The following is a 26,575-nucleotide window of genomic DNA, read 5'->3' on the forward strand; positions in this document are numbered from 1 at the left end:
CACTGCAACCTGGATGTTTGAAATAGTTCACTAATTTTGCTTCACGTGTCGTGTCACCGCCAATGATAAATATTTGCCTTGTATGTCGTAGAAAATCCGGAAAACAATACTTATTGTAAGTTTAAGTATCCTTTGAGAATTTCCCAAATGTTTTGATTTTATTTTATGCACATTTAATTGAAATATTGTTATTTAGTCCCACAAAGGAGACTCGTTAGAGCACATTACAAACAAGGGAAAAGTAAAAATGACAAACAAGAAGCAACAAGTTAAAAGTAAGAGTGCAGGTAACAATCAAAAACCACAATTAAGCAACATAGTACTAGCCCTAGTAATTTAGTTAATAGACTGAGAAGAGCAGTAACAATCAAGATAAGTTAGGCAAAGCCAAAGAAATGATGGGGCCATAGCATGATGCAACAGCAATAGAAGGGTTGGATATAGTGTTCCATGTAATTTAGTAGTGAAATGCAATGTATTGGTTTAGAGGTCAGGAGGAGAACCATAGAAAAGAATCATAGAAAAGTGGAGAAGACCATCATCAAATAGGCATAAAATTAGGATACGAAGATATATCTATCGAGGCCAATAAAAGAAGCTCTTTATAGAGTTTATAGATCTGGCAGTCTATTTGCATCCTGTCTGTGACATCAGTACCCGCACTATGGAGCGGTTCCTAAAAAATACCCAGGGCATGCCGCCCTCCAGGATATTTTTAATGTAGAAGGTTATCGGGTTTCTGAAGTCCTATATTTGTTTATTCATTAAGGCGTGTTGATGGTCAATCTGGTTGTACATCAAAGTAGTGAATTAATAATGCATCGTCTTAACATCTTGAAAGAGAAATTAGTGAATGTCCAATTTATGTTATAGTTTAAATATATATGCAGGAGGAATCCCTAGCGCATGGGTGTCTAAATGGAACACATTGACTTGGTCACTGTTTATACTGAAAATCTGACATGAATCTGGCCCTTGTGGACTTAAGGTGGACACCAATGGACTAGCCCCTTTGACCCTCTACCTGCCGTCCACCCCCTCCCCCGCCTCTTCTCCCGGTTCACACCTTGGTGCTTTCACACTTAAGGTCACCTCCAGCTCGCATTTTCAGAGAGGGCCCCGGGCTCCCTATCACCGACATGAGGAGAAGGAAGAGAGAGGGGGGGACAGAGGAAGACTTGGTGGGGTCGGGGAGACGGATACGGTGGGGGGTGAGAGTGAACGAAGAGGGGGGAGAGAAAGAGAGTGAGAAGCAGTGGGGAAATAGAGACCGAGAAGTAGGGAGGAAGGAAGATGAGAGAGCAAGTGGAAGGGGAGTGGGGGGGTCTGGGTGAGGGACAGCAGCTTCAGAGAAGTGAGAGCTGTGTCCTAACTCCGCCAGTGAAGACAGCGGGTCCAAAGGAGAAAGAACCTGTGGTAAATATTCTTTTCACCTAAACTGAATTTCATACGGAATCTTAAAATAAAGTAAAATAGCTCAGAATAACAAGAGGCAGAATCCGTGGTATAAGAGGTTTTCTAAATGGGCTTTATTCCAAAATGGCCGACTCGAGTCGCGGCCTTCAGGTTCCGTCACCACGAGGGTTCAGGAAGTGAAGTACAACACTTTATTGACAAGAAGTAACTTTTATAGTACATACGTTATAATGAAGCAAATACAGTAGGCGTAATAATTGATAAGGAACTTGACGTGGTACCTGCGTAACCGAAAATGGGTGTTTACAAGGAGTAAAAAGACACATGATTGGTTATGATATCATGCATAGGTGGATCTATAAGATAATACTTGACATAGATGCGCGCGCAGCAGCATGACGTGTGATTGACGTGCAACTAGGGGGTGAAGGGGACTTGACATTTAGCTCTACATGTGGAGACGAGAAGTCTGGGGGGTCAAGTCAACCTAATCCCAAATCATATCTAACATCCTATGTTTAGAGAACGATGTTATCCACAAGGAAGGACTCTCGGACAGAATCTATTCTATACTGACTGTGTGTGCGTGTACAAGCGTCTAAGTGCCTATATGAGATGCGAGGGGCAGAAAACTTTCCATGGCAACAGGGCTATGAATCACTTGCAGGAGGACGGAAAGGCTGAGTCCTTTGCTTGTGAGCAAAAGGAAATGTTTACCTAAATCACTAGACAGGAATGCATCGGCTGAAGAGCAAAATAGATAATTCGAAGGTGAAATACAGCTTCTTGGCAGGCAGGCGAAAACTGGCCGAGGCAGGCACCGTTAGCTGCACAGGGAGTAGGACAAAGTTCATGGATACAGATGCGAGCTCAAGCTGAAACTGTCAGAGACAGAGAGCAGGGAAAGGCTTTGAGGACAGAATCGGGCCTACTTGCCTAAACTGTAAAAATGGAGTAACTTAGCCATATAAAGTCGGTGGCCTTTCATACTTAGGAATCGAATATCCAGCCCATTGATGGCGGATCTGACAGAGAACATGTCGACGGTAGACACACATATGTTTGCGTCTTAGAAACTGGAACTGGAGGGAACATACATGTACTTGTAACATGCATATAGAACCGTTGGGGTCCAAGATAGGGGACATAACTGATCAGGAAAATCCACATTTCCACATTCCCTCCTTGTCCCCTACTTGCCCTTCAAGAGATATCAATCTTCATTATTCCATCGATTTGCTCATGGAGCATCATTTCTTCTTCCTTCTTTTTCCGGCATTTTGAACGAGAACTTTGATATGGAATGCATGATGTGGCACACAGACCACAAATCGCTGGTCCACATTGTAGGCATAAACAACAACTGAAGAGCATAAGAAGGCCAATACCTAGGAAGGATAGAACTCTCCATCCCCAGGCTGATATCACACTCCAAAACCACCCGGACCACGTCCAAGTGCCTGGATTCTCGTGTATCTGGCTTACAATCTTATGAAGGCGTGTTATAGCTTTATATACAGATGGCGAATTTTCTGGTATGAATATGCAGCAGCTGGATCCGATGACCCTGCAAGCTCCGCCCCTATCGGCCAGGATGACGTCAAGGACGAGACGATTCTGGAGAACAACAATTCTCATCACTGATTGTTCCTCTGTCAGATTGCCTAGGGCGGCTATAGTCTCGTTTACTACAGCTTCAAGAGTCTTGGTTAGTCTGCGTATCAGCTTACTATTTGATATTGTACCTATATAGGGAAAGATACCTTTATTGAAATCTACATACTTGTCCCATGCTGTCTCAGTATAATCGACAACTGGGAGATCTCTTCGCTCTCTTTTGTGTACTAAATGAACATTTCGATAATAATCAGGGGGGGCTAGGAAAACAGGTGGTAAAAGGAATGCTATGTAACAGGTACCATCCCAATCTAGAGGCAGACGCATATATGCCGTCTGACCACATATAAAGTAAGAATGGCGAGAAGCTCTAAATGAAGATTTACCTTGATCCCTATATTCTATTGTAGTAACGCATTGGCTATGGCCCATATGTATGGAACCAACTTTTCTTACACATAATTCACCCTTAACTGGAAATACTGACATAGTGGGCAGAATTAGTTCAACTTCGGATTTGACATTCAGAATCATAAGATTAGGCGTAAAATTACCTAATTTATACACTTCGTTTTCTAAATCAGTTCCTGTTCTACTGGGGTGACCCTCCTTATTAGGGTGACAGACTTTGAATAAAACTAGATTCAAATTTCCCCATATCCAATGTTGTTGATAAACTGCTGTGTCGGGGTCTATGGAATTTAGTAAACTAAACCATGCTCCACAGGAGCCATTGTGTGTGAACGGATGTGGAAAGAAAGGCAGAACTCCTTGGTTATTCTGATAGGGAGGGAGTCGGCCACACACCCAACAATTGGTAGCATTACTAGTCTGATGGGAATGATGTAACATACTAATGAAAGTGTTATTGCGCAGCGCAAGTCTATAAGATAATTCATGTGGCGGTAGGTCACTAAAAGAATGTTCAGCAGCAACATTATAAACATGTCTAGAAATAGGATGATATATATGCAAAATCACACTCGTAATAATTATTAAAACACTCAATAAAAACAGAATTAATAATGTCCTCACACAGTAGCTACGCAGTGATTTACAATACGCCTGTCGTTTCAACATTTCTCTGGTATTTTCTCTACTCAGGTCCAAGGGATACATGTCAGAGACAATTCAACCGCTTCACCTTGGAGAGGACTTAAACAATCAAATTGCTCGACTGTTTGGGCCTAAGTTTTAATTTATAGCACTGAGAGTCATTCCTTTCAACAAAGGGAAGTTTTGAATCAGTCTGTGAGGGAGTGCAGGGCACAGTGTCTATATCCGAGGATAGTCCATGAAATTTCTTAACGTGGCTGGAATGTATCCATCCTTTGCGGCCCTCCACTTTCACGGCTGTTCTTGTGGTCAGCAGGACTAGCTTCGGTGTTTTCCACCTGGGCTCCAATTGGGTTTTCCGATCGAAATTCCTCACAAACACTAGATCCCCCGGAGCGACGTCATGGGGTTTCACCTCAGTGTTGTCAGGAAAAGCTGCAGCTACCTGTGAACGACAAGATTGTAGTGCAGACATCAAGGAAGCCAAGTAATCTGTCAGCATATTACAATTAACATCAGTTATTTTACGTGGTATAGGCGTCCCCCACATATTTGGTGGCCTTCCGAAGATCACCTCATACGGGGATAGCCCTGTTCGAGAGTGTGCTACCATTCTTATGTAAAATAGTGCAACTGGTAAGGCTACTATCCAGTCAACACCTTTCTCCTTACATATTTTAGACAATCTGATTTTCAAAATTTGATTATGTCGTTCCACGAGACCTGCTGCCTCGGGGTGTCGGACACAGTGGAATTTCCACTGATATCCCAACAAAAGTGAGACATGTTTCATTAATTCGGATGAGAAAGGCTGGCCGTTATCTGAATATACAACACGTGGTAGCCCGTACCGTGGGAAGAATTCTCGAACTAACTGTTTGGCAGTAGTCGGGGCCGTGTAATCTGATACTGGGTACGCCTCAGTCCATCGGGAGAGAGCGCAGACAACTACAAGAACATATTTGAATCCTCGACATCGTTCCATCTGGATATAATCCATTTGGAGCACTTCAAAAGGATGATCAGGAGTCTGGAATCCACCCTGTTCTACGGGAACACTTTTTCCTGGGTTGAACTGACAACATATCATACAGGTACGGACCTTTTGTTTAGCTGCTGCTCGTAAATGTTTATTGAACCAAATGTGTTGAATGCTATCTAACATAGCTTTTTCTCCTAAATGCGCCGGGCTGTGAATTGTAGCTATAATGGCTTGGACCATAGAGTCAGGAAGAAACCATACAGATTTCTCCTTCGTCATCCATCCCTGATCTGTCTGGATCCCTCCTAGTTCAGTCCATTTCTTTAATTCTTCTGCAGTAGCATGTGTCTGTATGTCAATTACGTCAAGTGCGGGATCCTTAATTGTCATACACTGTGTTGGTGTCTGAACTATTGGCTTTGTCATGTCTAATGTGCGGTTCTGAGCAGTCTGTTTAGCTGTTCTGTCAGCTAAATCATTGCCTTGAGAAATGATATCAGTAACCTTCGTGTGTGCTTTACATTTCATAATCGATATAGCAGTGGGCAGATGTATTGCGTCTAACAAGGCATGAATGAGGGGTCCGTGCTGAATGTGGGCACCGTGGGAGGTTAAATAACCTCTCTCTCGCCACAGCACGCCGAAGTCGTGTACAACTCCGAATGCATAACGTGAGTCAGTATATACATTAACTTTCTTATTTGTGGCTTGAATACAGGCTTGTGTTAGAGCAATAAGTTCTGCTGCTTGGGCTGACAAAGTGTCTATACAATTTGTCTCAATAACTTCAGTGTCTGTTGTGACTGCATACGCGGCCACTAAATCTCCTGTACTTGTTCTCATGCACGATCCGTCTACATACAGCGTCAGGTCTGGATCTAACAATGGAACGTCTGTCAAGTCTTGTCTAGGTTTTGTCTTTATTTCAATGATTTCAACACAATCATGAGCTAGTGGGTCTGTTCCAATTACAGGTAATAGTGTAGCAGGATTCAATGTATTACACCGTCGGATCTCTATGTGTGGCTGAAACAATGTTAGTTCATAACCGGTAATCCTTGCTATGGTCAAGTGTTGTGTTTGTGTTCGGTTCACAAGAACCTCTACTGCATGCGGTACTTGTACTGTCAATGGATGTCCTAACACTATGGCATCGCTTTGTCTGATTGCTAAGGCTGTCGCTGCCACTGATTTCAGGCATGCAGGCAAAGCCTGAGCTACGGAATCTAATGTACTGGAAAAATAAGCACATGGCTTGCGTGATCCTGCTTGATCCTGAGTGAGTACTGACAAGGCCGTACCTTCACGTTCTGTAACAAAGAGTGTAAAATGTTTGCTATAACATGGTGTTGCTAAAACAGGTGCTTGACATAAGGCTTCCTTTAGGCTTTCAAAAGCTTGTGTATGTTCCTGAGTCCAAGGGAGAACAGTCGATGTGGCTGCCTCCTGTGTGGTTAACTGAATGAGTGGTTTTGCTAGAAATGCGTACTGAGGGATCCACTGCCTACAATATGAAGTGAGGCCTATAAAAGCCCGCACCTCCTTTTGTGTCTGGGGTATTGACATGTTAGCAATTAACTGGATGCGATCTGGTGTAAGCTGCCTTCCCTCCTTGGACAGCGAGTGACCAAGATAAATAACTCGCTGGACACAGAATTGCAGCTTAGAAGGAGACACCTTGTGCCCCTTGTCGGCTAGAAAATGTAAAACTGTCAGAGAAGCCTTTTCACATTCAGGTTCGCTTCTCGCGGTGATCAGCAGATCATCGACATATTGAAGCAGTGCAGTATTGACTGGCATGTGGATACTGTCAAGTTCTCGTTTCAGTGCTTGGCTGTAGATGCTGGGGCTTTCTGTGAATCCTTGGGGAGCGCGTGAGAATTTAAAGCTGCGCCCATTTAAACTGAATCCGAACAAGTATTGGCTTTCCGGATCTATTGGGACGCTGAAAAAGGCATTCTTGAGATCAATTACAGTAAAGAATGTTGCTTCGGAATCAATTGCTGTCAATAATGATGATATATCAGGGACCACAGGAAATTGTGGTACAATGCACTTGTTTAGTTCACGCAAATCAATAACCAATCGGTATACTGGTGGGGCAGTAGGATCAGTTCGTTTAAGAATCGGAATTATCGGTGAATTACATACATTGGAGTCTGTTTCTACAACTACTCCCTGGGCAATTAGCTCATCAATGATTTTCAACAAAGCCACTACAGCATCATGCGGTAACTTGTATTGTCGCATTCGTGGCAGTACCACTCCTGCTTTCAATGTGACTCGGTATGGTGTAATGTTCATGCAGCCGACATCCGTAGGGCCTTGTGCCCATAGATGTACTGGTAAAGTCTGTAGTCGGGGATCCATGTCTCTAGACACATAGTGACCTTTAAAATCACGTAAAAACAACCTTACTCCTTCCGGAGAACAACATATTATCGCTCCTAGTGCTTTCAGAGTTTTAATTCCTAACAGATTTTCTGGGCATGATTTAGTAAGCAATAAATCTGTAGTTCGTGTCAAAGGTCCTATCGTAAGTGGGAGAGGCTGTGATACTTCATTAACAATAGGTTTTCCTGAAAAACCAAGGGAAACATTTTGTGAGCCTGAGAGGGGTGCCCCTGGAACTTCACTACGTTTTATAGTGGTTCGACTTGCCCCTGTATCGAGTAAGAATTTTCTATCTTGACCTAATAATTCACTATGTACATAAGGTCCTTCTTGATCTACAGGAATCTCGATAAGCGGTAAGTCAACTTCCCTCTCTAGGCTTGTTCATGCGTAACGCTGATACTCAGGATATTCATACTGTGCAGTCTGATACATTTGTCGTGTTGTGGTTTGTGTGGCAGTAGCAGGCAACGGTGGTGCAGCTGGCACAAACTGTATTGACTGTTGTGCGGCTGGCATGGCCTGGGGATGCGGCATAGCTCCTTGTTCATTCTGATCTTGTCTGAGTGGCCGCGATCTTTCTTGTGTTTTACCTATGGCGATATTATGTTTTAAAACTGGACAATCATGTACGTAATGACCTGGCTTTTTGCAATAATTGCATGTTCCTTTTACCGGTCCTGCTGAATCGGACTGTGTCATACCCTTTTTATGTCCTTCAGCCGGTACTGTCTGAGACACTAGCATTTTCATTTTTGTATCTTTCATACGTCTTTGTTCGTGTTCTTGTTCATCTCTAATTCTATTGTGATGATACTGTAACATTTGTAGCATTTGTGACGGAGTGTTACTTTGCCAGGTACTCTCGAATTTCAATATTCTATTCTTTACTGGAGGTAATGCATTTTCTACTAATTTTGTCACAAATAAGTGGGGATACGATTCACTACTTGTTTTTATCCCACTATTTATTCCAAAACATTTTTCAAATCGGGCATAATAATCACTTGTGTCTTCATCATGCTTTTGTTTACAGGCCGTGATTGCACCCCAATCTTCCTTTTTCGTAGTTAATAAACGTGGCAGTACTTGTACTAGTAAACCTGGTAATGCTTTGACTTTATCCCCGAGTCCTGAACCTGCAGTTCGGGCCTTTTCCTCCGTTTCTAATGCTGTCCAATCTATCTTTTGGTCGCCCACTTCCCACTCTTTTTCTTTCAGTTTTTCATAAATGCCAGCAGGTAAGAGCACCTTTAATATCGTCATAATATCAGGATAGGTATACTCTCCCATCAGTAACATGTCCTTAATTTCTCGGTGGAAACCCGCTGGGTCTTTGTCATGACTTGGTACTACTTTCTTCATTTCTAACAATTCAATTTTTGATATGGGTGTGTATACAAATACACGGTGAAACTGATTGTCTTCGCCTTTTATTGGGTGCACTTCTCGTAAGGGATTTTGTCTATCCATATAGTACGGCGTTCTTTCTCTGCGGGGCAGCGAGAGAGAATCCGGACTTACAAAAAGGACATACTGTTTACGTGACACCAATATCTCTTTAATTAACTTGTTACTAGAACCTCTCCATCTGTTCGTGAGTAGTTCCGTTAATATATCAGGTAAAGGACCAGGGTCAGCATGTTGGCTCTTATATAATATAAGGAGTTGCTGAATCATATAGATTCCAGCTAAACGTTGTTCATCTGCACTGAGATTAAAAAACGTGTGCGCTACGGTCTCATCACCGTATTTTTCAGGACTGTCAATCCAGTGAACGGCTGATCTGGCTAATTCTTGCTCATCCATGGAATCGAGGAGGTGGTAACCCCTTCGTTCTCGTAGTATTTTATCCGCGGCTTGAAACAAATGTTCAGGAGACTTCAGATTTATTACAGGCGTCGGGTACGTTCTGCTGTTATTTGGGCATACAGAGTGTATGGGATCAGAAAAACATCTAGTATTATCACAGGATCTTCCTCTGCCTACATAGGCTATGGTCTCTGACTGTCTTGCGGAATTCCCTGATTCGGACACTTCATCTTGCTCGAACTCGTCTGTTTCCAATCTTTCTTCATGAATACGCTCTATCTCTCTACGGATTTTTCGGCACATGGCTATTATACAGTTTTTCTTATCGTGTCTCCCTTCTGATATATTCTGGCTCCATCTTGTAAGAATAAGCATTGCATTCGGGTCTACCCCCGGACGGTCTTGATTTCTGATCACACAGTTTATGAGGAAACGTAACAGTTCCCCCTGTATCTCTACTTTCTGGAATTCCATAGCTCTGTTAATACATTCTGGATCTCGCCCTGTTTGAACAAAATGATATATTTCGTCTAGATGCGTAGTCATTCCTGGTAACCTCGCAAAATACTCTGCGGCTCGTCTGATACGTAATGATGCCAGGACCATTTCGTCCTCTTTACCAACCACCGGGTCATATCTACAATTTACAAGGAGTTCCTTAAGCGTACGTTCACTTACGAATTTGGGTGTACGTGAATGCGCTGACTCTTGAAAGACAAGTTTATTTATTCTAGGTGGTGTAAAGGTATTGCTAGCACCTCCCGTGGCCCCATCTGGGGCGTCGGGTGTGAATGGGTTCGTTGAACGTGACACAGCAACTATGGGTGTCGATACCACTGTAGAATCGACTGCGGGGACAGATGCGGAAACAGATGTGCTTGCCGAAGCTTGTATCGGGACTTGCTGTTGCACGGGGACGGATACCTGATCCTGACGTTGAACCCCTCCGCCAGACGGTCTATGTGGTGTGGCGTTAGCATACTCGGGAGCTGCGTCGTCTAGATATGAGGAAAGAAAAACATCTTCTGCGGTTCTGGGATGCCCTTCTGGATGTACCTTAATTGGAAATAATGGGGGTGGCAAGTCTTTTGGCATCTCTGGAACAGCCTTAGGTAGTCCTTCGGCTAGAAGGGGGTACATACCATTCGTAAGAGCATTTCTTTGTCTATTTACTTGTTCTGATTTCACTCGGATACCTTCCTCAATTAATAGATTTTCTTGAACTTCCTTTGAACTTTCTTTGCTCCTCTCTTCTTGTCTACGTGCTTTTTCTGTGCGTCTATGAGATTCTTTACGCCATAACTCAACAGCGTCTTTCTGTGACTGTCTGACCTTTCTTTTCCATAACTCTTCCTCCACTTTCATGATGCACTCTGCATCCCAGGTTCCCGCTGCGGGCCACCTTTGACTTTCCGGCAATCCCTTGGTATAATCTACCCATAAATCAAGAAACAATATGGCATCTAAGCCATGCTTGTGATACATAAAATGCCCTGGAGTGTCCCTAGGAGGAATAGGAACTGCTTCTTCAAGCACCCCTTTTCTGGTAGTAATCTGTCTTAACTTCGAGAAGAGCGGCATCTTGACAACTGATCTGATACTTACTCTTGAATTCACTTAATACGAAAAAACATAATAATGAACAGTGAACAATGAACAATCATTCATACCACAATATTTGAACACTTTAAACATTAAACATTAAACATTTTAACAATGACCGACAATGATGACAGTCTGCCTAACTAATCACCACGCTGAATTCTTGACAATAACTGAATACTTCGGAATACTTGATATACTGCTAAACAGTACATATACACTGCTAAACAGTGCAGACCGGATTTGTGTACCCAAATCCGTCTTGACCGGCACAACCTATGTGCGCGTCAACACGCCTCCCCGGCGATGGTACTCACCGAGTAGCTCCTTGAAACGGAAGGCCTCAGAGAATGGACGGGACTCGATGACTGCGGACAGCGGACCCTCTGGACATCGGGACTTTGAAAACCTGGTGGGCCTCTGTATACCTCGGATCTTGCTCTCTCAGCTAGGCTCTGGTCGGGATACTTCGCACTTCTCACCGCCTCGTCTGGGTTGATCGCAGCCTCAGTCGCCCCCGCTTGACCGGAGGGAGCTTACAGGAAATCCTGCTGGTACGCGTTTATGGTCCGTCCAGCTGTGGCAGGAGACCGGGCCTGCAACGCACCGCCGGCGCGTGAGATGAGAAAGTGTCCCTATTCGGGCGCCATTATGTGGTAAATATTCTTTTCACCTAAACTGAATTTCATACGGAATCTTAAAATAAAGTAAAATAGCTCAGAATAACAAGAGGCAGAATCCGTGGTATAAGAGGTTTTCTAAATGGGCTTTATTCCAAAATGGCCGACTCGAGTCGCGGCCTTCAGGTTCCGTCACCACGAGGGTTCAGGAAGTGAAGTACAACACTTTATTGACAAGAAGTAACTTTTATAGTACATACGTTATAATGAAGCAAATACAGTAGGCGTAATAATTGATAAGGAACTTGACGTGGTACCTGCGTAACCGAAAATGGGTGTTTACAAGGAGTAAAAAGACACATGATTGGTTATGATATCATGCATAGGTGGATCTATAAGATAATACTTGACATAGATGCGCGCGCAGCAGCATGACGTGTGATTGACGTGCAACTAGGGGGTGAAGGGGACTTGACATTTAGCTCTACATGTGGAGACGAGAAGTCTGGGGGGTCAAGTCAACCTAATCCCAAATCATATCTAACATCCTATGTTTAGAGAACGATGTTATCCACAAGGAAGGACTCTCGGACAGAATCTATTCTATACTGACTGTGTGTGCGTGTACAAGCGTCTAAGTGCCTATATGAGATGCGAGGGGCAGAAAACTTTCCATGGCAACAGGGCTATGAATCACTTGCAGGAGGACGGAAAGGCTGAGTCCTTTGCTTGTGAGCAAAAGGAAATGTTTACCTAAATCACTAGACAGGAATGCATCGGCTGAAGAGCAAAATAGATAATTCGAAGGTGAAATACAGCTTCTTGGCAGGCAGGCGAAAACTGGCCGAGGCAGGCACCGTTAGCTGCACAGGGAGTAGGACAAAGTTCATGGATACAGATGCGAGCTCAAGCTGAAACTGTCAGAGACAGAGAGCAGGGAAAGGCTTTGAGGACAGAATCGGGCCTACTTGCCTAAACTGTAAAAATGGAGTAACTTAGCCATATAAAGTCGGTGGCCTTTCATACTTAGGAATCGAATATCCAGCCCATTGATGGCGGATCTGACAGAGAACATGTCGACGGTAGACACACATATGTTTGCGTCTTAGAAACTGGAACTGGAGGGAACATACATGTACTTGTAACATGCATATAGAACCGTTGGGGTCCAAGATAGGGGACATAACTGATCAGGAAAATCCACATTTCCACAAACCAGGCCAGACAGAATAGGTCCAGGCAGTGTGCACGGAGGCAGGCTCGGTGGGTCTGGAAGAGGGACAGGGCAGGCAGAACAGCTCCAGAGAAGGGCGAGCAGAACCGGACCAGGGCGAGCAGATCCGGACCAGCAGATCCACCTGAGCAGGGAGACGGCGCGATACACTATCAGAATGTAGTGTTCAGCTTTTGGGGTGCCAGGGGGTAACTTTAGGGTTCATGGTGGGTGTGGATTTTAGGGTGTCAGGGAGGAAATTTTAATGTTCATTGTGGGTTAGGGATTGGGGTTTCAGGGGGATAATTTTAGTGTTCAGGGTGGGTATGGGTTTTGGGGCACCAGGGGTTTAATTTTAGGGTTCAGGGCGGGTATGGGTTTTGGGGTGCAAGGGGGAAATTTTAGGGTTCAGTGCGGGTATGGGTTTTGGGGTGCCAGGGGGATAATTTCAGGGTTTAGGGCGGGTATGGGTTTTGGGGTGCCAGGGGGACAATTTTAGGGGTCAGGGCGGGTATGGGTTATGGGTGCCAGGGGGGTAATTTTAGGGTTCAGGGCAGGTATGAGGTTTGGGGGGGCAGTGGTAATTTTAGGGTTCAGGGTGGGTATGGGTTTTGGGGTGCTAGGGGGTAATTTTATGGTTCAGGGTGGGTATGGGTTTTGGGGTACCAGGGGGGTAATTTTAGGGTTCAGGGTGGGTATGGGTTTTGGGTTGCAAGGGGGAAAAATTTAGGGTTCATGGCGGGTATGGGTTTTAGGGTGCCAAGGGGACAATTTTAGAGGTCAGGGCGGGTATGGGTTATGGGTGCCAGGGGGACAATTTTAGGGGTCAGGCCGGGTATGGGTTATGCGTTTTGGGGGGGCAGGGGGGTAATTTAGGGGTCAGGGAGGGTATGGGTTATGGGTGCCAGGGGGGTAATTTTAGGGTTCAGGGCGGGTATGAGTTTTGGGGGGCAGGGGTACTTTTTGGGTTTAGGGTGGGTGTGGGTTTTGGGGTGCTAGGGGGTAATTTTAGGATTCAGGGTGGGTATGGGTCTTGGGGTGCCTGGGGCATAATTTTAGGGTTCAGGGCGGGTATGAGTTTTGGGGGGGCAGGGTTAATATTAGAGTTCAGGGTGGGTATGGGTTTTGGGGTGCTAGGGAGTAATTTTAGGGACCAGGGCGGGTATGGATTTTGGGGTGCCACAAAAGAAAGATGGCTGTGGCACAACAACCCTATGGCGTATGAGATCATATGCGGCCTGCTTCCTGCCCCCCATGGCTCCTCCTGCGCCCCAGTGTTTCTTGTGCCCCACCTGGCACACATCATGTCGGAGGATGGTGATGACGTTAACATTTTGCCTACCCCCTGGGAACATTTCTGCGGACGCCCATGCCGTGGAGGCTCAAACCCCTTTGCAGATCGCAAGAAGAGACAATGATGCTTTGCAACTGGCATGGGAGGGAGGCAACCCTACGCAAAGAGTAAACTGTGATGGATGGACTGTGACAGCCAGAGATTGATGCAAAACGATGGGGTGCCCTGTAAACTGCGATCAGGGACCCCCTCAGATTACACCATCTCACATTTAGGCTAAATGGGGGGTGACCTCTTAAAGGTGGGGCCGAATCAAAGGGAAGGCAGAAGCCTACATTATACCATTGGTGATGTGGAAGCATTGTGTGAGCAGATTACAGTCCTCTGTGCTATTGTACACCCACCCTCCCCCGCTGGTTTAGTAAAAGCACCTATTTTTGTAACATGTGACTGCTGTCCGTTTTGAGGCATTCTGGTACTTGCAGTTCTACTTTTCTCATCATGACTACAAATACTAGGCTGCAGGAACAACGCAAAGACTGGGTTACCTACTCACCAGACATTGGGAACTGCGGCTGTCCTTTTAAAGCACATCTATCATATCTCAATGTGTCCTGCGGGTGGATAATGAACCTGCATTGCAATGTGGCCTTCATAGTCACCTTCAACAAAGTTCCAAGTGGCTCAATCCTATGTGTGACTCTCAGGACAGGTTTTAAGCCAGTAGCTCTTTGAATGCTGGCTCTTGGTAAGACATACATATAATAGGTGAAGCAAACTACATGTCCCATAATGCAAAGTGCTTCTTGCTGAAAAACCAGGGTGGGCTGGATAAGAGTGTCATATATGACACGTGGAAGAAGTGCTTCCAAATCTAGAAAGAGACTGCCAACGCAAAAATATAGCATAAAATGTACAAAGCAGGACTTCAAAAGAAAGGGGACAAAATGGTTCATATGTGTCTAGCATATGTGTATTACGGCTGTCTTTGGATAGGGCGAGCAGGGAGTCATCTGTGCCAGGGCAGACCTGAGGATTGAGTATACAAACTTGTGAGACTTTGTAGCACAATGCTGTTGGTGCGCCATCGTGCGCTAAGGAACTGAGAGGCCTCCCATCAGGATTACCGCTGGCCGATTTGCGCTTGGTGTCAGGTGGGCAATCCAGGTCTGTTTTGTCTCCAGCTCCAGTTACAACCTTCACTGGCCCCAGGCACTGCGATGCAGGTGCCAATTTTAATCGACCCCAGACAAAGTGTCCCGATCGTTTTTTGTAAAGCCGAGTTGATGCTAAAGGGTCTATAGAGAGGGCACCTGTTCCAGAAGTAGGCTGTGGTTGTTTTTCCCTCTGCTTCTGCCCAAGAAAGATGGAGCCCTGCAGACAGTTTTAGTCCTGCAACATCTCAACTCCTTTCTCCACAAGGTGAAATTCAAAAAGCACATTTTAGCCTATGTTTTGTCTGCCCTCCACCCCTGGAGACTGGGTGGTGGTTTTGGACCTGTAGGACACCTATTTCCATATACCTGTCCTGCCAGCCAATTGGTGCTACCCTTGGCTTGTTGTAGCACAGGAGCATTTCTGTTTGTGGTGCCTTCCTTTGGTCACAACAGTGACCCTCGGGTGTCCACAAAAGTAATAGCAGTGGCAGCAGCTCACTTTTGGAGGTCTTCTTTTACCTCTGTGACTGAATGTTGAAGACAGGTTTGCCCCAGGCAGTCATCAGCCATCTCCAGATTACCGCAACCCTTCTGCAATCTTTGGGGTTCACTAGCAACATGCCAATGTCACACCTGACTCCCTATCAGAGGCTTCCTTTTATCAGAGCTATTCTAGGCACAGTTAGGTTTCATGCCTTTCCCCAGGAAAAGAGACTCCAGGACATTCAGGCTCAATCTTTTAGCCTTGGTCCTGGATTTCATTGATGACGACTCTGAGGCTACTGGGGTTCATGGCCTCCTGCATTCTGCTGGTCAAGCATGCCAGGTGGCATATGTGGGCTCTGCAGTGGGATATGAAGTCCTAGAGGGCCCAACATCAAGTAGATCTTTCGGACCATGTTCTGATTTTGGAGGGGACTGCAAAGGACCTGCAGCGGGTTTTGCCGGACCATGATTGGGTCAGTGGCAGACCCCTCTCTCTCTATCCCACCCAAAGCTCACAGTGGTGTCAAAGCATTGTTTCTAGGTTGGGGTAGCCATCTGGGAGGAGTGGTGGTCAGAGGCCTCTGGTCTCCAGTGGAGTCCCAGCTCCATGTCAATCTCCTGGAGCAAAGGGCTATCCACCTGGTGTTGAAGCCTTTCTTCCCTCCATCAAAGGGAGGCTGGTACAGATAATCACAGACAACACCACTGCCATGTGGTACTGTAACAGACAGGATGGGGTGGTTGTTTCTGACCCTCAGCTTGGAAGGTGGCAGTTTCACCCAGAGGTCGTGCAGGACCTCTTCTGCAAATTGGGAGAAACTTGGCGTGATCTGTTCGCCACCATCGAGAATATGCAATGTCAGCACTTATGCATGTTTGAGTTTCTAAGGCATGCCGTCTCGATTGGAACTCGGACACCTGTATGCATTTCCACCGATACTACTCCTGCCACGAGTTATGAAAAAAGATCAGGAGTAACTGAGCCCAAGTCATCCTAGTAACTCTAGTTTGGGCACAGAGAGTGTGTAATCCAGAACTCATGGGCTTGAGTATATGTCCTCCATTCTGGCTGCCCCTCTGGGAGGACCTGCAGTTGCAGCAACAGGGCATATTCTGCACCAGGCCTTCGCATTCTCCACTTTTATGCTTAGGGATTTAAAGGTGACAACTGAACACCTTCGATCTTCCACTGGAGGTGGTTGATGTCATGTTGACAGCCAGGCATCCCTTGATGAAATCTATACACACTTGTTGCTGGGACAAATGTGTGGTTTGGTGTGGCACACGCCCAATTGACCCCATCCAGACTAAGTTATTTGACGTTCTGTTGTCTGTTTTGTCTTTTGCCCAGCAAGGCTTTACTTTGGGATGGTTCAAGGTAATCTTTCAGCCCTTTCAGCCTTCTTACAGTTGTCAAAATATCACTTCTTGTTTAATTCACCAGTTGTGATGCAATTTTGGGAAAGGCTACAACATATGTTCCCCCTTCTCCTTTTGTGATGCCTCAGTGAGAACATATTCTGATCCACACTTATTTAGTGTATGTTCCATTTCACAGCTGCCCCTTGTGACTCCTTACCATCAAGACTGTGTTCCTCTTTAGCATCACCTCTGCACAGAGTGTAAGTGAACTTCAGACTCTCTTTGTTAATCCACCTTAAACCATCTTCTTCCCAGACAAACTGGTTCTGAGGACTCTAGCATCCATTCTGTGGAAAGTTATGATGCCGTTCCATGTCAATCAAACCATCACCTTGCTGGGGTTCTATGCTCCGCCTCAACCCTGTAATGAGTAAGGAGACAACATTGCTTTGCCCCCAGAAAGCACTGAAGTTCTTTGTACCAAAAGAACAATGGGTGGATGATCAGCTGTTTGTGGGGTTAGCTGGCGCAAAAAAAGACAAGGCTGTGCAAAACACAACCATCGTGCTCTGAATTAAGATCTGCTGTGGTTTGGCTAAAAAGCAGCCCCCAGAAGGACTGTGTGCTCACTCTACCAGGGCCAAAGCTGCTACCACTGCATTAGCATGCGGAGTTCCTGTCATAGACATATAGCAGGCAGCTACATGGGCATCCCTTCATACGTTTATGAAGTACTATTGTCTGTACAGTCAGTCTCTCCGAAAGGGGCGTTTTGCCCACTTGGTCCTCCAGGTCTTCTGGGTTGAGCCCATTCACAGACCCGCCTCCATAAACACACTGCTTTGGTATCTATTCAGAAGATGAGGAATCTTCAGCTAGAAATCTCTATCAGAAGAACAAGTTGCTAACCTTCAGTAGAGGTCTTTCTGGTAGAGATTCTAGCTAGCCGCAGATTCTTCACCAACACTCCTATCCTCCCGTTTCTGTGATTGGATTCTACCCATTAATAAGATCTCAACTCTGGGAATCTGCACACTGTTCCCTATCAATCTGCTCTTGGGGCTCAGCATATGGGGGCCCGGACAGACTCAAAAGCTACTGACATCAGCGCGTAGGGGTAGCGTCATATGGGCTCCTCACCTCATTCCTTAGGTGGAAGAGAATCGGTGCAGCGCTGCACAGTGCCATCTGATTAGAAGATTCCGGATCCAGCCTGACACCTGGAGAAAATTCAAAAGGTGAGGAATCTGTCTAGATAGCGTCTCCACCAGAAAGACAATTACCGAAGGTCAGTAACTTGTTCTTTGCTGCAGGGGGTCGAAAAACCATGAAGCCTGCTGCAACAGCCGACCCCTCTCCTAATCTCAAACTTTGCAGCACTTTGTGGTATGTAAGTAGCACTGCTGTAGCATCATTTTATGAACTCCCACATCTCTTGTGAATTACACTCAAGGGGGCAGATTTAAAACAAAGTAACGCAGCACGGTGCAGAAAGTCATGTTGCTGCGCCGTGCTGCGTTAGTTTGGAAAGCACAGAGATGCGACATATTTACAAGAATATGTCGCATCCCTGTGCTTCCCCTGCGCTGGCGCAGAAACTGCAGCCCTGCGCATGCGCACTTGCACCATGGTGCAGGAGTGCCTGCGTCATGGGGAGATTGTTTTTGTGCAGGAAGGGGCACTGCTGTGTGTGAAGGGGCGGTATTTATGAGGAGAGGAAAAGTCACGCAGGGTGGCTTTTCCTCTCCTTGTATATATGGAGGTGCCCCCTGCGCCACCAGTACGTCACGAAAAGTGACGTAGTGATGGCGCAGGGGGCTTGTAAATCTGCCCCAAGGTGTCTCAAATGAAACTGTTTGGAAACCACGTGTGTACAATTAGTACCCATAGGAAGGATTTAGGTGCCGATTCACAAAGGTATGTAGGAATACCCGAAACAGTTCTCTTAAGAAAGTCGTGTCAGGAGTTAACTTGTGTCCCTTCTATGTTTTGCAGCTGGGGGAGCTGAGTCCTGCAGGGAGAACAAGTGATGTTTGTGCCACAATTAAGTTATATTTGGAATCCAGGAATGTTTCAGGGCCATGTGCCAGAAAAGTTGTCCATCCAAATAAAACTGCTTGTATATTAGTGAATGGAGCAAATGGCGAATGCAAAAAGAGTTAGTACTATTAGGAAGTGGATACAATAGATTTTCTCCTCTTTGCTGGTGAAAAATATTGGGCTGTGTTGAAGTCAAATGACTTGAGTTTGTTTATTTGCTTTATTTTATTGAAAACAGTAGGGAGGATTTCTGGTTGACATCTGTCACTCATAAAAACAAATGTAAACGCAATGCACGTGTAGTATTTGCACCATGTTTCCTCGGTTTATGTTCTGGTGAAAAACATGTTTTTGATATTAACGTGTGCACAATTTCTTTTCTCTGTTTTGAATTACTTAAGGAACACACATGTTGTAAATGGATTCGATCTGGGTTTTTAAACGTATAACTTTTCTGTACCAGGAGTCAGGACGGCTGGTTGTTACACGGTTAGAAGACCAGCTGCTTAGGCAGTGAATTGTTTGCATCTCTCTATATGGGTTGTTAACCTTTTCAGGTGTGGCCAAAGAGAAAAAAACATCAAAAGCTATTGATTTCTGCTTTTTAGCAGAGAAAAACACTTTCCCTACTACTGAGCAACCTGAAATGGAAACCTTTACCTTGCATCTTTTGGGTATGTTTGCTTTTCATTGGAAAAACCTGCTTCATTCAGCTGGAGGTGAACAGCAAAGCATGCAGTTTTAATTGGCATGCGGCAGAGGTGTTTTTAGCCAGGTCGCCGCGCAGTGCCGTATTTGCACAGATGCGTCGTTGGAACCTGGCCAGTTCTTTGCAGTGTCCCTGATGTCTGAATTCAGCACAGCACAAAGAGGTGGGTCGCAAGGAGTCACGTGAATGAGGACTCGTTATGCAAATGCTTGCAACAAGCTATGGATCTGGTTGTAATTGGGTACTAAGGGATAGGAGTTGCATTATCACACAAGCATTTGCAAAACCACTAGGTCTCGCCTATGCAAGAGCTATTGGCTCTGCCATTATGTTTTAGCCATGCTGTACACCAGTGTGGCTGCTGTTCATTATGGCTAAAAGTTGGTGGGGTAAAGGAGAGCGGAGTGAAGTGTTGTAAAGAGGAGTGCAGTTGAGTGTTATGGAGTGGCATAGAGAGTCATGGAGTGGCGTGGAGTGGTGTAGAGTTGAGTGGCGTAGAGTGGAGTGAATTAAAGTGTCATGGAGTGGCATTGAGTGAAGGGGTGTAGAGTGTTGTGGAGTGTCATGGAGTGTCATAGAGTGGAAGGGCATAGAGTGCAGTACAGTTGAGTGGCGTAGAGTGGAGTAGAGTGTCGGAGTGGAGTGTCATAGAGTGTCCTGGAGTGGCTTAGAGGTTGTTGCGTCGAGTAGAGTGTTGTATAGTAGAGTGACGTAGAGCAGAGTAGATTGTTGTGGAGGGTTGTGGCATAGAGTGGAGTAGTGTTGGAGAATGGAATGACACAGAGTGGAGTAGAGTGTTGTAAAGTAAAGGGGCATAGAATAGAATGGCGTGGTATAGAGTGTCAGAGAGAAATGGCATAGAGTGGATTAGCGTAGAGTGGTGAAGTGGAGCAGAGTAGAATAGTGTGTCATAGAATAGAGTGGAGTATAGTGGTATGGAGTGGTATAGAGGGAGTTGCACAGCGTGTTGTAGTGTGGAATAGTGTTGTAAAGTGGCATAGAGTTGAGTAGTGGAGTGGCATAGAATGGAGTGTCATAGAGAGGAGTATTGCGGAGTCTAGTGTGATAAAGTGGAGTGTCGTAGCGCGGACTGTAGAGAAGTGAACCAGATGAGGACGCGGAGCCCAACAGAGAGGAGGTGAACGAAATAAATCGCGAAACGTGGAAGAATAGATATCGCCAAGACAGATGATAACGAAAAAGATTTAACATGCATAGAACGAAAAGATAAGAGCGACCAAGATCTGATCCCTCTCGTGAAGACAGAAAAGAAGGTGCAAACCTCCGTCATATATATGTTTTATTGGAAGTCATATTGATATCCAGCAGAATACAGTTTGGGCAATGTAAAACTGAGAGCGGGTTCCTGACGAAGGCTTAGCCGAAACGCGTTGTGTCAATCGACCGCCTACAATTGAGTATAAATCTGATAAAAATAAGTTTTCACTGATTTTTGATTATTGTTTCTGTATATTGAATGTGTGAGGAAAAACAATCATAGTAAAAGCAATGAGTAATTAATGTGATAACATCAGCAGGCTATGGACACTAATTATGAAAAACTAATCATAGTTTAATCATAATCTACATTTTGTATATAGGAATCAATTTGTACATATATTAATAACACGATGACGTATTGATGCATTGTTGTCCAAAAATATATATGTTGACGAAGAAAATAATTCATTGTAAAAAAAGATATTGAAAAACGAAAAACCAAAAAATATATATATTTATATTTTGTATTAATTAAAGAGATATATAATACACTTATTAGCCTGTTTGTTTATCTATTTTAAGATTTATGTGTGTTAGGCATATTTTGCTAACTGTTAGTGGAATGTGAGACATTTTTGTCTAATTGGGAGTCAATTTGCAATTAGTATTTACCCAACACTGTGCCCGGTGTTCACCTTTTCCCTTATGAGAAGTGGCATAAAGTACAGTGGTGCAAAGTAAATTGCTGTAGAGTACAATAGCTTTGACTTAAGTGGTGTGGAGTCCATTAGCGTAGAGTAAAGTGACATTGAGTAGAGCGGTGCAGAGTAGATTGTAGTGGTGTGGAGGGAAATGGAGTAGAGTTGAGTGGTGTGGAGTGGAGTAGAGTGTCAGAGAGGAGAGGCATAGAGTGTCATGGAGTGGCTTAGAGGTTGTTTCCTAGAGTGGAGTGGCGCAGAGTGGAATACAGTGGCATAGAGTGCAGTGACGTAGAGTAGATTGTTTCAGAGTAGAGTGAAGTGGAGAGGTGCAGGGTAGAGTGCCAGGAGCGGCCCGTGCAGGTAAGAGCAGTGAGGCAGGGTGGAGAGGAGTCAACAGACAAAGAGGGAAGATTACATAAAAAAAAAAGTAAAACACTTACCTTGCGCTCGCCGCATCGCCGAGTGCAAGGTAAGTGATTTTCTTGTTTTTTCCCCACACCGCCTCACCGCTCTTACCTGCATGGGCTGCTCCACTAGAGTGCTGAGGTGTTGAATGCAGTTCATTGAGTAGATGGGTGTTGTGTGAGGTGGAGTGCAATGGTGCAGAATCGATTAGAGTGGTGTAGAGTGGAGTGATGCAGAGTAGAGTGGTGTAGAGTTCAGAGTGCTGTAGAGTGGCATAGAGTTGAGTGGTGCAAAATAGAGTGTAGTGGCATAGAGTGCAGTGGCATAGAGTGTAGTGGAATACAGTTCAGTGGTAGAGAGTGCAGTCTTGCAAAGTAGAGTGTCAGATTGCAGTGACATAGAGTGCAGTTAAATAGAGTGCATTGGCATTGAGTAGAGTGGTGCAGCAGGGCTAGCTTTAGGGTAGTGCAACCGGTGCAGCTGCACCTGGTGCTGACTTTGGTGGGGGGCGCTGTGTTTAAAAATAACTTTTGGTTTAAAAGAAGGTGAACGTCCAAGTGCATCCAGCAGTTTTTGGGCAGCAATAAAAATGTCAAGATAACTCTTGTGAATATTGTTCCTACTGGTGAGAGATTGGAATTTTGTCTAGTGGCAGTTTTGGCTCATCATAAAGTAGCACAGAGTGTTAATGTGCCTGCTGCAAAGAACGTGTACCATGTAGATCACAGAACTGAGTGAACTATGAGTAGCGCTGTGAAAATAATGAAATGTATGTCAGAGAGGGGCTATGAAGAGATGCGGTGCATTGTTAAAAGGTGTCAGTAAAGGAATTAATGGAGATGGAGGTCTTGATGGGCGGCAAAAAAAGAATGCCGCACCAGGCGCCACCAGTGCTAAAGCTGGCCATGTGGTGCAGAGTACAGTGGTGCAGTAGTGCAGTGGCGAAGAGTGCAGTGGTGCATAGCAAGGCGAGGTAGAGTGCACTGGCATTGAGTAGAGTGATGCAGAGCAGAGAGACACCGAATGTAATGGCGTAGAGTGCAGTGTCATAGAGTGCAGTGGTGCACAGTAGATTAGAGTGGCATAGAGTGGTTTGGCATCGAGTTTAGTGGCATAGAGTATAGTGGCATAGAGTGCATTGGAATAGAGTGCATTGGAATAGAGTGCAGTAGAGTGCCATAGAGTAGACTGGTGCAGAGTAAAGTGCAGTGGTGCAGAGTAGAGAGTGCAGTTTTGCAGACTAGAGTGCCAGTGGGGTAGAGTGGAGTGGCAAGGGTAGATTGCAGAGTTATATAGCGGAGAGGTCGGAGAGTGGAATGGCGTAGAGTGGAATAGGGTGGCGTAGAGCAGACAGTTTCATAATAGATTGAAGTGGCATAGAGTGCAGTGGCATAGAGTAGAGTGTTGTAGAGTTCACTGGTGCAGAGTAGATTAGAGTGGTTTAGAGTGAATTGGCATAGAGTGCAGTGGTGAAGAGTGCAAAGGTGCATACAAGAGTAGTGTGGGGTAGAGTGCATTGGCATAGAGTAGAGTGGTGTAGAGTAGGGAGGCGCTGAGTGAAGTGGCGTAGAGTGGAGTGGTGCAGAGTAGAATGTAGTAATGCAGTGTGAAGTGGAGTGGAGTGGCATAGTGTGGAGTAGTGCAGAGTAGAGTGCAATGTCGTGGATTGATACAGAGTAGAGTGGAGTGGGCTAAAGGAAATTATACATGGTGTGGTAGCATACTGCCATTATAGACAACACATCTTCAATTGAATGACCATTACAATTGCACAGTTACACAGTTTTACTGATAAAAGTGTACAGCGCACAACCGATAATGTGTGGAAATGTCATAAACTAGTTTATTAATTTGTTTTGGTCGTATTAAAATATCTGTTTTCACCACACTTCAGTATTACCAAACAATGTGCTTCATTTGTGCTTTCCATATTCTGAAATATCTGCACAGGTCATTTACAGATCTGCACAGGTCATTTACAAACGTGTAAATTTTGTTTTATGCTAGAAAACAAAATAACATCATACAGAGAACCCCGGATAGCCAGCACGAAAAAATAACACCCCACAGCCTTTCTGTCTCACATGAGTACCCAGCAGGATTGCCACATAAATCCTCTTACTTTGAAGTCAGAGAAAGAAAATTAAACACCAAGCTCCCTCTTAGACAGAGCCTGACATTTTACATCTGTCTTTGAATGCACAGCAAATGTGACAAGATGAGAGCACGGTTTAAAGGCCAGTTTACAGAAATTCAATGTGGTGGAAGAATCCAGAAATAATTTGGGCACAAACTCATGCAGGACAGCCTGAAACAAATAAAGACAGCAAATAGAAAGCAAGCAAATGTGAGTAACAAACCACAAAGCCAATTTGTAGGCAATGCATTCCCATGGCAGCTTTCTGAATGTCCCAAAGATGTCGTTAGCAAACCAGAAGCTGTGCTGCCTGGTAGACTTCGACCTAAATAGTGTCACTTTGCTAAAGGGAAATTGGGAAAGCATGCAACAATCCTTGGAACTGCTGTCTGCTCCTTTTGATGTCCACTTCTGTCACTTGCATAGTGGAAGCTGCCCCTTACAGACAGATTCCACCCTTCACACGGTTACTAACCGAGAAGGGCAGTCGATAACCTGATCGGCTGCAAGCTAGTGATACATTTTCCTTAAGAAGCATAGGGAATTTCTATTCTCTGATAATGTTTACGTGATTTTCGCAAGAAATAACAGATGGGAGATTGCAAGCTGCAAATGCATTTGCACCTCTCAATATCATGTTAATAGGTTGTTTTTTGGTTTATTGACATGTCCAAATCTACTTGGGAGGCAGTATTTAATTTGTGCTGGTGGTTGCAGCTGGGGTCAATCTGCACTCATTTTTGGGGACTCGGACATATTTTTCATCATTAGACTTTGACCGGGAAAAACAGAGAGAAAGCCAGCTCAGAGCAAAGGAACTAGGAAGAGAATAATGGAAAACCGTGACATAGGGAGAAAGCAGTCATGAAAAAGAACCTGTAAGATTAAGATAAAGTATCGGAGAGTGGACGTTCTTCGACGAAAGAGGCATAAGGTGGCATCAAGACTAAACAGGCTTGGTATTCTGGCACCTGACATTCAGCAGCTTTTGAGAAAAACTCTGGGCCCCTGGACGTATTGTTGTACAAATTAAGCACTGTTGGCAGGGCAACTGCAAGCTCTGTGAAGGTGAAATATCTAATACAATGAGCCCCTTCTGTCGTGCTAGCTAAAACTATCCTTGGTAGAACCAGGAGAAGAAATATGAGTAGCCACAGACGATGGATCTTCCCCAACATTTGCAAGAATTGATTCCTTTTATAATCTAATTAAAGGTGATCCTGCTGGCCAGTCAAAACAAAATATACCTTTTTACATTTCTTGATCACATGCCTAAGAAGTCTGAATGATTTAAAACATGGTGACATGTTCTTTGCTTGGGCTTGCCAAGGAACCTCATACATAAACTGGCAAGTGGCCTGATGAAACACGGCCATGTCTGGCAGGCCCACCATAAACTACATAGTAGAGTGACCATTTGGCTTCTATTATTGGAACAACATTGTCTGGTGTAGGGAGGCCTGCTATGAATCACTGATATCGTCTGGGTTATTCCAACTGGTTCCGTTGAAGAGAACCAAGAGAACATTTCCCACATGACTACGGTCTTGCGTGGTTGTAGATTTATGATTTTCCTTGTATCGCTAAGTGTCCAGAGGTGTATCTGGAAAGCTTGCAAGGTTTTAGTGCAAGTAAATCCTTAAAGGAGTGCAAAGCCAACTTTCTGGAACGGTAAAAGTGGGTTTGCACATGTAGAAAAGGCTCTTTGCATGTGATAGCCAAGCTTGCTCCAAAAAGCTTTGTGAAGTGGACCCTGTTTCTCCTGGTAACTCCAAGTTGTCTCATCTCCCTGCGCATTAGGTTCCAGTTGAATGGTATTCAGTTTAAATAGCTCTCTGGGGCCCTCACAAGTGTTTATCTCTCTACAACAGAGTGATTACATATGCTCACAATACAGAGCCAGCAAATACTTCTGGTGATATCTCGCTTCAAGAAAAGGCAAGTTGGCAACTAAGACTTCTCGAATCCACTCCTACATCTGAAGAACCACCTCCTGCCACTCTTGTCATTTTTGAAAGCCTACAAAACGTGCTTGTTTTCAGACTAATTTTAATTTTTTATAGAAACTGATCACAAATAAGTGAACAAATTAGACAAGGCTGGGTGATTACAGTTGCACAAATGACTAACGGCCTATAGTACGGGGACCCTTATTTAGTAATTCATTCATTCAGTGATAGGTTTTAGGAAATGCAGGCCGCACACAAGATGTCAAATGCACAGAAAAGGTCAGAAATCTACACCTTGCATGAAAGCAGGTTTCCTAATTTCAGGAATTCACAAAAGATTCCCAGAGTACGTATGGAAACTTGCAATCGTCACAGGATTGCAGGCCTGTTTGTTATAATTTG

At 44.7% G+C, this 26,575-nt stretch overlaps 1 protein-coding gene across 4 annotated transcripts in view; it reads left to right on the forward strand.

Moving 5' to 3' along the window:
* The window catches only part of LOC146805959 (P2Y purinoceptor 2-like), a 212,219-nt gene that overhangs the window by 35,421 nt on the left and 150,223 nt on the right, over positions 1–26,575 (forward strand). The window contains exon 1 of one of the 4 annotated variants that reach the window (XM_085623305.1): positions 5,036–5,183. The exons of the other annotated variants lie outside the window; for them this stretch is intronic. The gene's annotated coding sequence lies outside the window, so the exon portion shown is untranslated. Of the gene's footprint in view, positions 1–5,035; positions 5,184–26,575 lie in introns of those variants that run through there. 4 annotated transcript variants of the gene reach the window in all.

Source organism: Triturus cristatus, chromosome 8 (assembly GCF_964204655.1).
Source record: "Triturus cristatus chromosome 8, aTriCri1.1, whole genome shotgun sequence".
NCBI classification, from domain to species: domain Eukaryota; kingdom Metazoa; phylum Chordata; class Amphibia; order Caudata; family Salamandridae; genus Triturus; species Triturus cristatus.